The following is a 13,148-nucleotide window of genomic DNA, read 5'->3' as shown; positions in this document are numbered from 1 at the left end:
TGAAAAAATCTGAAATCTTCTCCCCTCTTTTCTACATTGTTGCATTATTTTGTAAATAAACATAAGTGTAAAGTGTGATTTGCTCCGTTTGTTGAGTTTGCTGAAGTTCTGTGATTTGAAGTGCCACAATCACAGAATAGTTATTCTGTTCTATCCATGGAGGAATGAATCCGTATACCTTGGGCAACAGTGAGGAGGATTAAATTCCTTAAGGACACACTGTAAATTTAGTGGGCTCGAAATTATTTTACGATTTGTCTATTGAACTAACGTTTATTTGCTTATCCGTATACCTTGGGCAACAGTGAGGGGGATTAAATTCTTTTGTTTGACCAAAGAGGTAATCTGTGTTTGTTCAAGAGGTAATTTGAGTTTGTAAGAGAGTTATAAATTTTGGACTTCTTTCTCGATACAAATCACACAATGAATTTAATGGATATTCTCATTCCTTCCATGTACAGTAAAGTTTGCATTCAATGGAATGTTATATGCTCTTGATATTTATGATGCTTCATCTGTGTTGGAATATTCTGTATGGCATTTATATTGCGCCACTTCCTAAAGAGAGAACCTTCAACTTTCAAACTGTAAGGCTCGATGTAAGTGTTGTGTCGCATCTAGTTATAAATTTCACTAAAGTACATACCCGAGTTCCTGCAATTGAGTTTCACCAAGCCCTCTTCTTGTTCTGTTCCTGACTTTGACATTACCTAAATAATCCAGTTTGACGCTTTGTTGTAGTCTTCTTGTGCTGCCCGATATGTTCTGAAATACCAATTCGTACAATGACTTGTCAGGCCTTGTGATACATGCCGGATGAGCATGCCTAACTATTTCCAAGTCAACATCATTGAATTGGAGTGCTTTAAAGGAGTCAAGATCAAGAAGGTTATACTTGTAATAATTGACTAAGCTCCTTAGAATTAACTTAGGGGTATTTGGGTTATTGTAGCCAAATACCCACTCTAGTATAAATAGCTTTGGGTCATTTGTAGCCAAATACCCACTCTAGTATAAATAGCCCTTAAGGCTTTTATTTTAGGTAGACTTGATGAATGATAAACTTGAAGACATGCAAGTCTCACCATTTATCCGTATCTTTTAATTAATGCATTTATGTCTATGTCTTTAATTTCTCTATTGCTTTCATTAGTGTTAAATTAGTCTTAGTTGGTGAGCAATTAGTAGTGAATGCTTAATTGCTTAATTACTTTATTCGGGTTTCAAGAGTTGCCAATCTCTTGAGGATTCCATAGCTTAGGGTTAAAATTGATTGAGTTCATAGAGGTAATTAAGCTTCATATCCTAATTGATTCATGTTCTTCCAGTCAATTGTGGGTCTAACTCTTATTTCATAGTTTAGGGTAACAATTGATTGAGTTCATAGAGGTAATTAGGTTTTTTATTATAATTGGTTCTTGTTCTTCCAATCAATTTTAGGTCTAGCTCTTATTTTGGTATCAGAGCGAAGATTTTGGATTGTTTTATCAATCCTATGGTCTTTGTTTTGATTATCAACAAATCTGAAAATTAAAAAAAAATAGAAAATCCAAAAATAGCAAGTTTACTGTTCATCCGATTTGTTTGTGACTAAAACAAAAATCGTATGCCTCGTTCATCACTGTTTCATTTAGAAACTTTGATTTCCTTGTTCTCGTTGTCGATTCTGGTTCTGCAATTTGTGATTTCTTCATTTTATGAGATTGAATTACTTTTGGGCTTGGATTTGAAGATTTGAACCCAAAAGTTACAATCAGCTGAACCGAAAAAAAAAACTAGGGTTTTGGATGTAGCAGGTTCGTATGACAATTTTCAGCAGGTTCGTATGACGATTTTGGACTTGGGCGTATGTCCGTATCGGGTTTTGGATGACCCGTGAGCGTTTCGGCGCCTATTGTGGAAGTTAGCATTTCGGAAGAATTTTATAAATTTGGGTTGAAGTGCATTTCAGTGTTATCGATGTCCGTTTGAGATTCCGAGTTTGGGAGTAGCTTCGTACGGTGATTCTGGTATTGGGAGCGCGATCGGAAGTGGATTTGGAGGTCCGTAGGTCATTTTGGAGTCATTTGGAGAAAGTTAGAAATTTGAAGGTTTTTGAGAAGTTTGACCGGAAGTGGACCTTTTGATATCGGGGTCGGATTTCGATTCCGGAAGTTGGAGTAGGTCCGTAATGTCGAATATGACTTGTGTGCAAAATTTGAGGTCAATCGGACGTGATTTGACAGGTTTCGGCATCGAACCGTAGAAGTTTGAAGTTCTAAAGTTCATAAAGCTTGGATTGGTGGTCGATTCATGATTTTAGCGTTGTTTGATATGAGTTGAGGCCTCGAGCAAGTCTGTAATATATTTTGGCACTGGTTGGTGAGATTGGACGGGGTCCCGGGGGCCCCGGGTGGATTCCGGGTGGTTAACGGCTCGAACTTTGAATTTGAAGAAAAACTGAGGCAGCTGATATCTGGTGTAACCGCACCTGTGAGGTTGTGGCCGCAGGTGCGGAGCCGCAGAAGCGGCCTGGGAGTCGCAGGAGCGGAATGGGGCAGCTAAGGGAAGGACTGCAGATGCGGGGCATTAGCCGCATCTGCGCAAGCGCAAAAGCGAGATGGAGGACTGCAGAAGCGGTTATTGGCGCAGGTGCGATGGAGGTTCCGCAGATGCGGACTCGCAGAAGCGGCGAGGAGTCCGCAGGTACGGATGTTGCTGGGCAGAATACATTAAATAGCGGGGTTTGGCCATTTTTGCTCATTTTTCTCTATTTTGGGGCGATTTTGGAGCTTCTTGAGAGGGGCTTCCACCTAGTAACTTGGAGGTAAGTTAATCCTACCTATTATGAGTTAAATACATTGATTATGTGTAGATTTTAACATGAAAATTAGTGGAAAACTTGGGGTTGAGGGAAAAACCTAGAAAATTGGTATTTTCGGATCTTGACCACGATTTTGGACATGAAATTAAGAGTAAATTATATATTTGAGCTCGTGAGGTTATGGATAAGGTTTATCTTCAAAAAAAATTTGGAATCCGGGCACGTGGGCTCGAGGGTGATTTTGTCAACTTTTCGATCGGGGTTAGGAATTGTTATAAATTGGATTAAAATGAGCAGTTGATCTCATATTAATGGGTTTACATAATTATTGGCTAGTGTTGGAGCATTTTGCATCGATTTGAGTCTTTGGAAGGGCGTGGATTACCGGTTATGGAACTTCGCAGCGGTGAGTCTCCTTTCTAACCTTGTAAGAGAGAATTGTCCCCATAGGTTAATTAATTGGATTTGTGCTCCTATTTGTGGGGGCTACGTACGCACGAGGTGACGAGAGTCCGTGCGTAGCTACTATTATGTTTAAGTCCGGATAGTCTAGGACCCAAAAGCATGCTATACTTGGAATATTTGTAATCTTATTGACAGTTTTGCTTAAATCTCACCGAATTAGTAAATGAATTTCTAAAAAGGTTAAACTTCATTTTCTGGAATTGTTAAAAGATAATTGGCTTCTCTTTGGATAAATTGCTCCTTGATGAGTTCTTGATTGACTGTTTGAATGTGTTTATATATTGTGGAACGGGCCGAACGCCTCTGTAGATTAAATAGATGCATCTATGGTTCGCGCCATTCGACCCTCTGGCAGTGCACATTTTAAATATTGTTGGATCGGGTCGTACGTCCTTGGCATGATTTGCGCATGCTTGTATTGCTTGCCTTGAAATTTATTGAAGTAGATATTGTTTCTTCTCGGTTTGAGAATATATGTATAAATGATGAAAAAGGAATTCGGGAATTTCCTAATAAAGAAAAAATCATTTACTTGCTTCATTCTATTGAATCACAGTCATGTTTATAATAATTCTCGATTAATTATATTATTGACGTATCATTATTGGACCACTAGTAAGTGTCGAAGTCGACCTCTCGTCTCTACTTCTTCGAGATTAGGCGGGATACTTACTGAGTACACGTTGTTTTCGTACTCATGCTACACTTGCTGTGCATTTTGTTGCACAGGCACATGCATCTCTAGCGGCCTAGTGGGGGTAGCAGCATGGTTGATACGGAGACTTAGGTGAGCTGCACCTCTCGAGATGACCCGCATGCCACCAGAGTCTCCTTCAGAGTATCGTACCGTATTTTCATTTCTGTCCACCTTGTATTCCGGACAGTTACTGTATTTTATTTCATTCCCTAGTAAAGCTCATGCACTTGTGACACCGGGTTCTGGGACGATTATGGGGTATCTTGTATTAAATTCTTAAATTTCTATCTAATTAAAATGAGTACCCTTTTTCTAGAAAAAAATGAAGGAAAGTCATAGTTATCAAAATTATTAAAACGAGAATTTAATTAAGTATTTATGGTTGGCTTGCCTGACAGTGGTGTCCGGCGCCAACACGACCCTTAGTGGATTTTGGGTCGTGACAACATGGTATTAGAGAACTAGGTTCTCTTAGGTCTCACGAGTCATGAGCAAGTCTAGTAGAATCTCACGGATCGGTACAGAGACGTATGTACTTATCTTCGGGAGGCTACAGGGCCGTTAGGAGCACTTCCCTTCTTGATTTCCTCATCGTGCGATTTGACTCCTTTGAGGCTTATGCCTTTGTTTCCTTCCCAATCGATCTTATGCGACGCATAGCGCTTATTATAAATCGGGAATTGAGAAATTTTAAAGGTACTACAGATGTGGTGCGGGGTGTTTCTCCCGGCATAGTTGGTTGGGCTATTGTCATCGCCTGGCGGAAGGATATTTTGTCATTTCAGCTCGGTAGCTGCACTCCCGAAAGCTTTGAGGCTATGCACAGGTTGCTATGATGCTCATGAATGGTTATCGCACGGTATTTGATGTGATGGTGGGATGTGTGTCCATGCGTGGAAGTAGTGTATGACTTGAAAGGAGGTCTACTCATTGCATGATTATGAGATTCGTTATTTCATTTCCGGCGGAGAAGAGCAATCGGCTTATGAATGTCTAGATTTGGATCGATGGAATAACGAGACTTGGTGTTTTCAAGTGTGGTGGAATTTTTATCTGCAACGCGGTGTCGTCGTCCTCGATGGAATATGTTAAGTTCGCCGGTGTTATAGTTTACTTCAATTTGCCTTTGGGGCGGGATATTGTGAGATAGTATTGAAGAAGCGACAGTCAAAGATCGCGGGGTGCGGTAGTTCAGGATTGAATCAATGCTCTAATGTTGACGGTTCGAGAAAGGATGATCTATATGCTCCATATGATGTTGCTAGCTTTCCTCTAATTCTTACGTGTTACTTGACCCCTAATTGCCTTAATTGAAGTGATTGTCTTCCTTATTGCTTGATTGTGAGTTCCTCTATGACTTCGTGCAAATATGTTACATGTCCATTTGTTGTGGTTACCGATATAATTATCACGTGCTTATTATGTCTTGTTGCTTTGTTAAGGTTAGTGTGCTTCTTGTTTTTTTTTTCGTGATTCTTATTATGTACTATTCATGCTTGACTTGATGAGTATTCATGTTGGACCATGCTTTGGTAATTCCTTGGTATTTGATCGTCATTGAGTATTGACTCAAGTTGGGATTCATTTTGTGAAGTTAAGTGTTGGAACGAGATTTATTATTGTTGATTCCCTTGTCGGGATGTATTTGTTTCTATTGGTCATTCCCTTGCAGGGATGTTATTGTTTATGATATTGTTTCCCTTGCCGGGATGATATTGTTTCCCTTACCCGGATGTTATTGCTTATGCTATTGTTTCCCTTGCCTGGATATTGTTATTATACTATTGTTCCCTTGCCGGGATTCTTTTGTGATTGGTGTTGATTCGTATATTGGGATCGGTTTGCTCGTCGCAATAATATTATATGGGATCGGGTTGCACGCCAAAACAATATTATATGGGATCAGGTTGCACGCCGCGACAAGGAGTAATAAGGGTGGACAGGTGGGGTCGGGTTGCACGCCGCAACATCATTATATGATTTGGATCGGTTGCACGCCGCAACAGTATTATATGATTGGGATCGGGTTGCACGCCGCAACAAGAAAGAACAAAAGTGAATATTGATTGCATGGTGAGGATTGAGAGTTAAAGCACGAAGGGTGAAACCGTGCACTTTCTGTTTGCTGTGTTTATTTGTTGTCATCAATTCAAGTGCTTTTAGATTCCTTTACTGATGTGATCCTTTATGTTGGGATTCATAGTGTTTTCAATACCTCGCCGTATTTATATATACATATTTCAATACTTTAAATTTCAAAACTGTCACATTTTTAATTCAATTGGTTACTCAGTTAAATTCCCTTAAACCGTCTGAAGTTGAAATTTACTTAAAAAGGAATTTCCACTAAGTTAATTTATTAAATCCCATGTTAAAGGTAATAATTCATTTGATGTGGTATTTTAAATTGAAAATGGTACTTTCTTTATTCAAATAATTTCTAAATATAACTTCATTTTTTCTTAATGTGTTCCTAATTGGTTTAGAAGCTGTACTCTACTTTATATTATGTAAATGAGACTCCTGGAACATATTAATTGCATTAGATATGGGTCATATGTACTGAGTAACATGAGAACGTTGTTGTACAAAGTGAGACAAAATATGTGAGCACAAGGTGCCAGATGTGCTAAAGGTTTGGAAGTTGAGGTTATGACATGAGACATCGAGTTCTGAGATGGCTGGGGTTGTGCACCAGAAACGATATGATTGATTGAGTTGACACTGTCTTCCTTACTTGAGTTCATTCTACTTCTCTGTGTTCCAGCTAAGTTTGTGTTAATTTATTTGGTTATCTTTCGTTTCCATCCGAGTGTCCTTTTATTATTTCCTGATGTTGATATTATTTCGTTACCTTTATCTTGATATTTGTTATCATATCCTATTTAATTTGTCTGATCAGTAGGTGTCTTGATTGTTCCCCATCACTACCCTGCCGAGGTTAATCTTGATACTTACTGAGCACCGACGTGGTGTGCTCATACTTCTCTTCTGTACATTTTTGTGTACAGATCCAGGAATTGATCGATAGTAGCTGTGCAGATCGTCGTGGTGGAGACTCAAGGTAACCTGCTGTTGCGTTCGCAGGCCTCGGCATCACCTTCATTTGTATTTACGTTCCATTGATTCCTTCTCGTTCTGGGACAGTGTTGTGTTTATTTTGTATAATTTCTCTTAGAAAGGCTTATGACTTGTACCACCGGTTTTGGAAATTGTAATTTGTTTCGAGTAATTTAATTTAAAGTTAGTAAATATCCATATTATTACAGAAAAGGTTAGGCTTACCTCGTTTAGAGACTAGGTGCCATCACGATTCCTATGGAGAGATTTTAGGTCGTGACAATTTTAATTTTGAAAAACTTCTTCCGCTGAAGCAACGGTAATAGGGGTTATCAACATTCTTCTATAAGCAATATAGGCATTTAGAAAAGAATCTAGTCTTTTTATTTGATTAAGTATATCAATTAAACTGTTATCTTCTAATTGCACTATTTTCCTTAACACTTTTAATTCAGAAAATAAATCTAAACCATCAACAGTAGATTGATTATTATGCTTCCAGGAACATTCAAGGCATTTTTTTTCAAATTTCCATCATCTAGCAATCTCAGTTATTTACCGTTAAATAGAAACCAATTTTCATATGCTTCGAATTGTTCAAATCTATTTTGAAGTGAAAAAATAGCCTTGTCTACTATGTATAAAAAGTAATCTACTCTAAAACTCTTCGAGAGATTTTGAAATTTCATTATCAACATTCTCATCAAATTGTTTATTCTTATATATCACATATTTCTTACGAAATTAGAGTTTGATATTCATTTCAAATGCAATTTACTTGGTAGAAATCATAGCGCAGTTGCAAATCTTTGCCCGCAGTTGCAAATCTTCTTCTCTTTATTTATTAAAGAAAAAAATAAAACTTTTTCACTTCATATAACTTTTTTTTTAAAACATATACATAGCCTATTAAGTGTAACAAAAAATATGGGCCCCATAAATGTATGACCTAAAGCAGTTGTTTTACCTGCTTTAGGGAAGGGCAGCAGGAAACTAGGAGGAGCAAGGTTTCCTTATTTGGTAACAATTTCTTAATCCAAATGCAGACCACAAGTTGCACAAGTGACAAGTGGGATTCCGGTCAAAGAAACAAAGAAGATCAAATACCTGGATTGATATTCCCCAAAATACCCCGTTTGCCCAGATGTTACCTTTGATGATTGAACATATATGTACACAGATGAACCAAAAAGGAAAGCACGCCTTGTATCTTAATAAGGGAAATGTTCTTTCTTTTTCTTTTATTTTCTGGTGAAAAGGATCCAGGTTTTAAGTATTTTTATCATTTCATAGATAATGACATTATTCGAGATGCCACATGCACACCTAATATCATAGTGAAAAGCCAAATTGTCATGTTTGCACTATAGGTCTAGATAGAGGAGAGAAGGAGAAAACACAATGTAACTGACAATAGAATTAAATATTTCTGCATTCATTGGCTACACTAAATAATTAGTGGAATGAAAAGATTTTATTCATCACATGCAGAACAAAGTACAATAAGGAAAAAAATACTCTATCCTCTAGCTATATACAGAAAGTCCCGTAGTTACTCAATTATGGCAAAGTAAGTCTATTTGTTATCCTATTCTATACAAGTATTAGTCATGCCTATCTCCTATCTATCTATATACTTGTTCTAGCCATTTCCTATCCTTGTCCCCTTTGCGATTGCTGAGTATCTCCACCACTCGAACTCTACATTTTTTTTAATTTGATCGCATACTATGTGTGGTCTAGGAATTTAACTCTGCCATAAAGCTTCATTCCTCCCCTTCCATATGTGATAATTCACTGCTGCCAATACTGCATAAGAGAACTCCCTGCTCAATTTTCCTCCGATTTCCCTGGCTACTCTTTTCCATAGGTGTTCTCCTTCAAAGTTCATGATCCTTATCTTTAACCACTAGAGTACTTCGGTGATGCATAACTTGGAGAATTGACACTCATAGAATACGTGTTCAGTAGATTCTGGTGCATTTCCACATAGTACGCATAGGCCATTTGAGCTGATTCCTCTAAGAGCTAGCCTATCCTTTGTGTGCAGCTTCTTCTGCATAGTCAACCAGCAAATGAAATTGTGTTTTGGAATGTTTTGCTTATTCCAGACCCATCTTCCCCATTGGCATGTGTCCATGTTTCCCTTCAACCAGGAGTAACCTTTTTTAATTGTATATCTACCTGTTTGTGATTGCCATCCTCCATGAGCATAACCCCCTGCAAGTTTGTCTCTTATGTAGCATATTTTCTTCCAATACCAGCTACCGTCTTATGGTACATTGTATTGCTACCAATCTATATTTTTTAGGTATATGTGGTTGATCCATTTGACCCACAAAGAGTCAATCTTTTGAGTTATGTCCCATACATACTTTCCTATGGCTGCCTCATTCCATGCCATGCAATCCTTTATCCCGATCCCTCCCTCTTGTTTTGGTCGACAAACGAAGTCCCAGGCCACTAGTGGTACCCTATTTGTTTCCACCTTACAATATTCACACATAATTGGGATAAATTGCTATAATACTTTTTAGTACTGTGCTTTGGGGAGTATGAAAATCGATGCCTAATATGTGTGAATATGCATCAGCACTGCATTTATCATTTGCACCCCCCCCCCCCAGCATAGATAAGTTCTTTGAACCCCAACTATATTCTGGTAGTTAGTTTGTCCACTAACACTTGACAATTCATTTTTGACAGTTTCTTAGATGATATTGGAACACCTAAGTACTTGAAAGTCTGCCTCTGCTGTGACCTGTTATGTCACACATATCCTCTATCTCTTATATCTCCATATTGACAACAAATATGTTAGACTTGCCTGCATTGTTTGTTAGCCCTGAAGAGTTGGAGAATGATTGAAGGCCTTTCAGCATCAGCATTACAGAGTGGAACTCTCCTTTGCAAAAAAAGAGTACATCATCTGCAAAGCATAGATGATTGAGCTGCAAACTTCTACATTTGGTATTAACCAAAACTCTCCTGCTGTGCCACTGGCTTCATAATTCTGGTGAAATATTCGATATATATAACAAACGGTAGAGGGGATATGGGATCTCCTTGTCTCAGGCTTCTTTTCCCTTTTATGCTCCCATATAACCCTCCATTTATAACCACAGTATACTGAGGAATTGATATGCATTCCATGATCCACCTTATGAACTTCAGAAGGAAATTGAGTGCATGTAACATCTCTTCCTTAAAATCCCATTATATAGAGTCTTAGGCCTTCTTAAGATCTATTTTAATCAAGCAACTTTTGGTTGCTGCTTTCCTATTATATAGTCTGACTAGGTCTTGGCAAATCAATATGTTCTCCATGATTGTTCTTCCAGCTACAAAGGCACTCTGATTTTTGAAAATTATGTTTGGCAGGATGATTTTAAGCCTATTACAAAGCATTTTGGATATGACCTTATACAATGTGTTACAGCAGGCAATGGGTCTATAGTCTCCAACTGCCTCTGCATGGCTGCTCTTAGGAATGACAGTGATTACTGTGTTGTTGATTACCTTTAGCATCTTCCTTGATGTGAAGAACTCTAGTATTCCCTCCTTAAGGTCTTTACTGATTATGTTTCAGCTATCTTTAAAGAATTTGCTACCATATCCATCAGGACCTGGAGTTTTTTCCCCATCAATTTGCCATAATTTTTGCTTGACCTTCTTCACAGTGAATTCTTCAATCAACATGTTCCTCTGTCACTATTGGTCCTTTTCTCACCAAATTGTTGCATGCATGTGTTCTATCATCTTTAGTAGACCCTAGCACTTCTGTATACAATTCCACAAATGCCCCTGCTATCCCCTCTATGTTAGTGACCGTACTGCCTTTAGAGTCCTTTTGAGAAGATTTTGTTGGCATTCCTTCTGGCCTTCATAAAACTATGAAAGTATCCGTTGTTCCGATCCCCTTGTTTCAACCACTGTACTTTGTTTTTTTGTCTTAAGAACTGGTCACTTGCTTTCTTTAATCTACTATACTTGTTTGCCACTAAATCAATGAATATAAAACATATGTCATCACAAATACTTGCATCATTAATTTATAGTTAATTAATATATATTCTCACTTAATTTATGACTTAACAATAATGGACTAATATAAAACACCAGTTGTAGGGATAATTTTTTATCATACAACAACTATATTCCAACGAGCTAGGGGTCTCAGACTCACGACCTTAACCTGCCAATGATATGCCAATAGCTATTGTCACACAAAAATAATTAGACACCTATTTTCCTATTTGATATTTAAATTAGGATTTTAATGTAAATTGTGGCCCACGTGACTTTTAGTTTGGTTTAACAAAATAAATATAAAATAAAGGCTAAATCCTATTGGATGTGGGAGTTACTAACCGGTTTAAAACTTCCCCACTTTTACACGTTGATGAAACGTGTAAATAAAGTTACAAAACTCTCAACTACATAGGGCCCTCTGTCTGCCTAACAAGAACAAGCGTTTTCCATCAAGAGTTGTTCTAAAGGTTAAAGGAAAGGGAGAGAAACTACTTCTCTGGAAGTAAATATTAAGCACTTCCCTCAAACAATTCCATCGAGAAAACTTATGGATTCGGGTATGTTCCTTGATTTATGTATTTATTTTGTTTTAGTATGTGAAAATCATATAGTTCTACAATCCTGAATTATTGATAAAGGTTTTGTATCATAACACAGTCTATAACTTATAAAAAAAATTCTTACATGTGGTATCAGCGCATGGTTTAGGAACAATTGATTTTCCGGAAAGATTAAATTTTTTTGCCACTTTTGTGAACCCTAATAATGTATTTTTTTTTATGAATCCACTAGGCATTGTGCCTAGGGCTGATTTTCATATATAATAAACAGAATACAACAAAGTAGGGGGACATAAACCTGACCTCCAACAATATGATACAGAGGCATCTAGTCATACAATTGATGACCAGATAGAACCTGAAGCTATGGTGAGTTAGACCTATGCTGATGTTCCAGTTGACTATCAAATTATGACAGTCAATTGGATATACAAAATCAGAGTGAAGTAAACCTAGGTCAACTATACAAAAATGCACAAGTAAACCCAATTCTACCATAATGTTGATTTGGAAGGTCATCTTCCATGTACATAAAATTCTACATCTAGTACAAATATAGAAGTTCCTTAGAGATGATAAAAAACCATGTACTGTTGGAAAAGGCTATCTTCAACCTTGCTTTGACATTGAGTACAAAGAAAGCTAGATTGAAGATAGCTAACAAAAAGGCCTTGTGAATTGGGTTGTTGAGAAGTTGCTCCTTGCTGATGACATAAGGGAGTGAGCATGTGCTTGTTTCAGTTGTCCCAGCTAGCTTGTAATCTCTAACTGGATTCTGAGCATTAGGTGGATAATTGCCTTGATTAAACCGTTGTTGTTGAGAGTTGGTGGGTATGTAGTGTAGCAGGGTTAGGTCTGAATCCCTATTGAGTTCCTGCTGAGATGTTGAGTGAATGGCATGTTGCGGTGAGTGTGCCTGCTTCAGAGAGTCAAAGGAATGAAGGGACTCCTAAGGGTAACGGGTCTGTAGCAGCAGAAGACAGCATAGATGGAGTTGTTGTTGACTGAGCACTGAAGGTACTGGAAACATCCTAGGTGTGATATTTGATGGAACATGTATGGTAATGATTTGAGAGAGTTGGGACAAATTGTGTACTCTCAGCAGAATGAGCTTCATAGAAGCTAATACCACTGACTGAGGAGTACACAAATTGCCTAAGTCTGCACAATGAACCTGCAAAACATAACAAACATGTTAGAAAAGGGGGCCTCAAATTCCAGGTTCTTGTGTGTTCTGGAAAAGAGTATGGGGGCAGAGGTTTTGATGGGATCTCTGGTTTATGAGGAAAAGCTGATTGCAGGTTCTTGTGTTGACTGCAATCAGTTGTGTTCCTGATTCTGGTGGTAAAGAAGGGTGCAGAAAGTGAGGAAACATAGTTGCAGGTGTGTGGAACCCTATATTGCTGTGACGTACAGTTAGTTTGAGTGAGGAAGTGTTCAGGAAGACCTCCATAGATACTGTAAACTAAAGTACTACATTGATCGAAAGCGTATTTTGAGGGAATTTGAAGTTCTTAGGCTTAATCCTTGA

At 37.9% G+C, this 13,148-nt stretch overlaps 1 long non-coding RNA gene across 1 annotated transcript; it reads right to left on the bottom strand.

Moving 5' to 3' along the window:
- Positions 1–387: 387 nt before the first annotated feature.
- Positions 388–722, bottom strand: LOC109237143. Its single transcript, XR_002069603.1, has 2 exons — positions 647–722; positions 388–558 (listed from the first exon to the last, which is right to left on the bottom strand). It is a non-coding gene; the product is annotated as an uncharacterized LOC109237143 (long non-coding RNA).
- Between the last annotated feature and the right edge of the window lie 12,426 nt (positions 723–13,148).

Source organism: Nicotiana attenuata, unplaced genomic scaffold (genome assembly GCF_001879085.1).
Source record: "Nicotiana attenuata strain UT unplaced genomic scaffold, NIATTr2, whole genome shotgun sequence".
NCBI classification, from domain to species: Eukaryota; Viridiplantae; Streptophyta; class Magnoliopsida; order Solanales; family Solanaceae; genus Nicotiana; species Nicotiana attenuata.
This window is presented reverse-complemented; position numbering and strand designations above follow the sequence as displayed.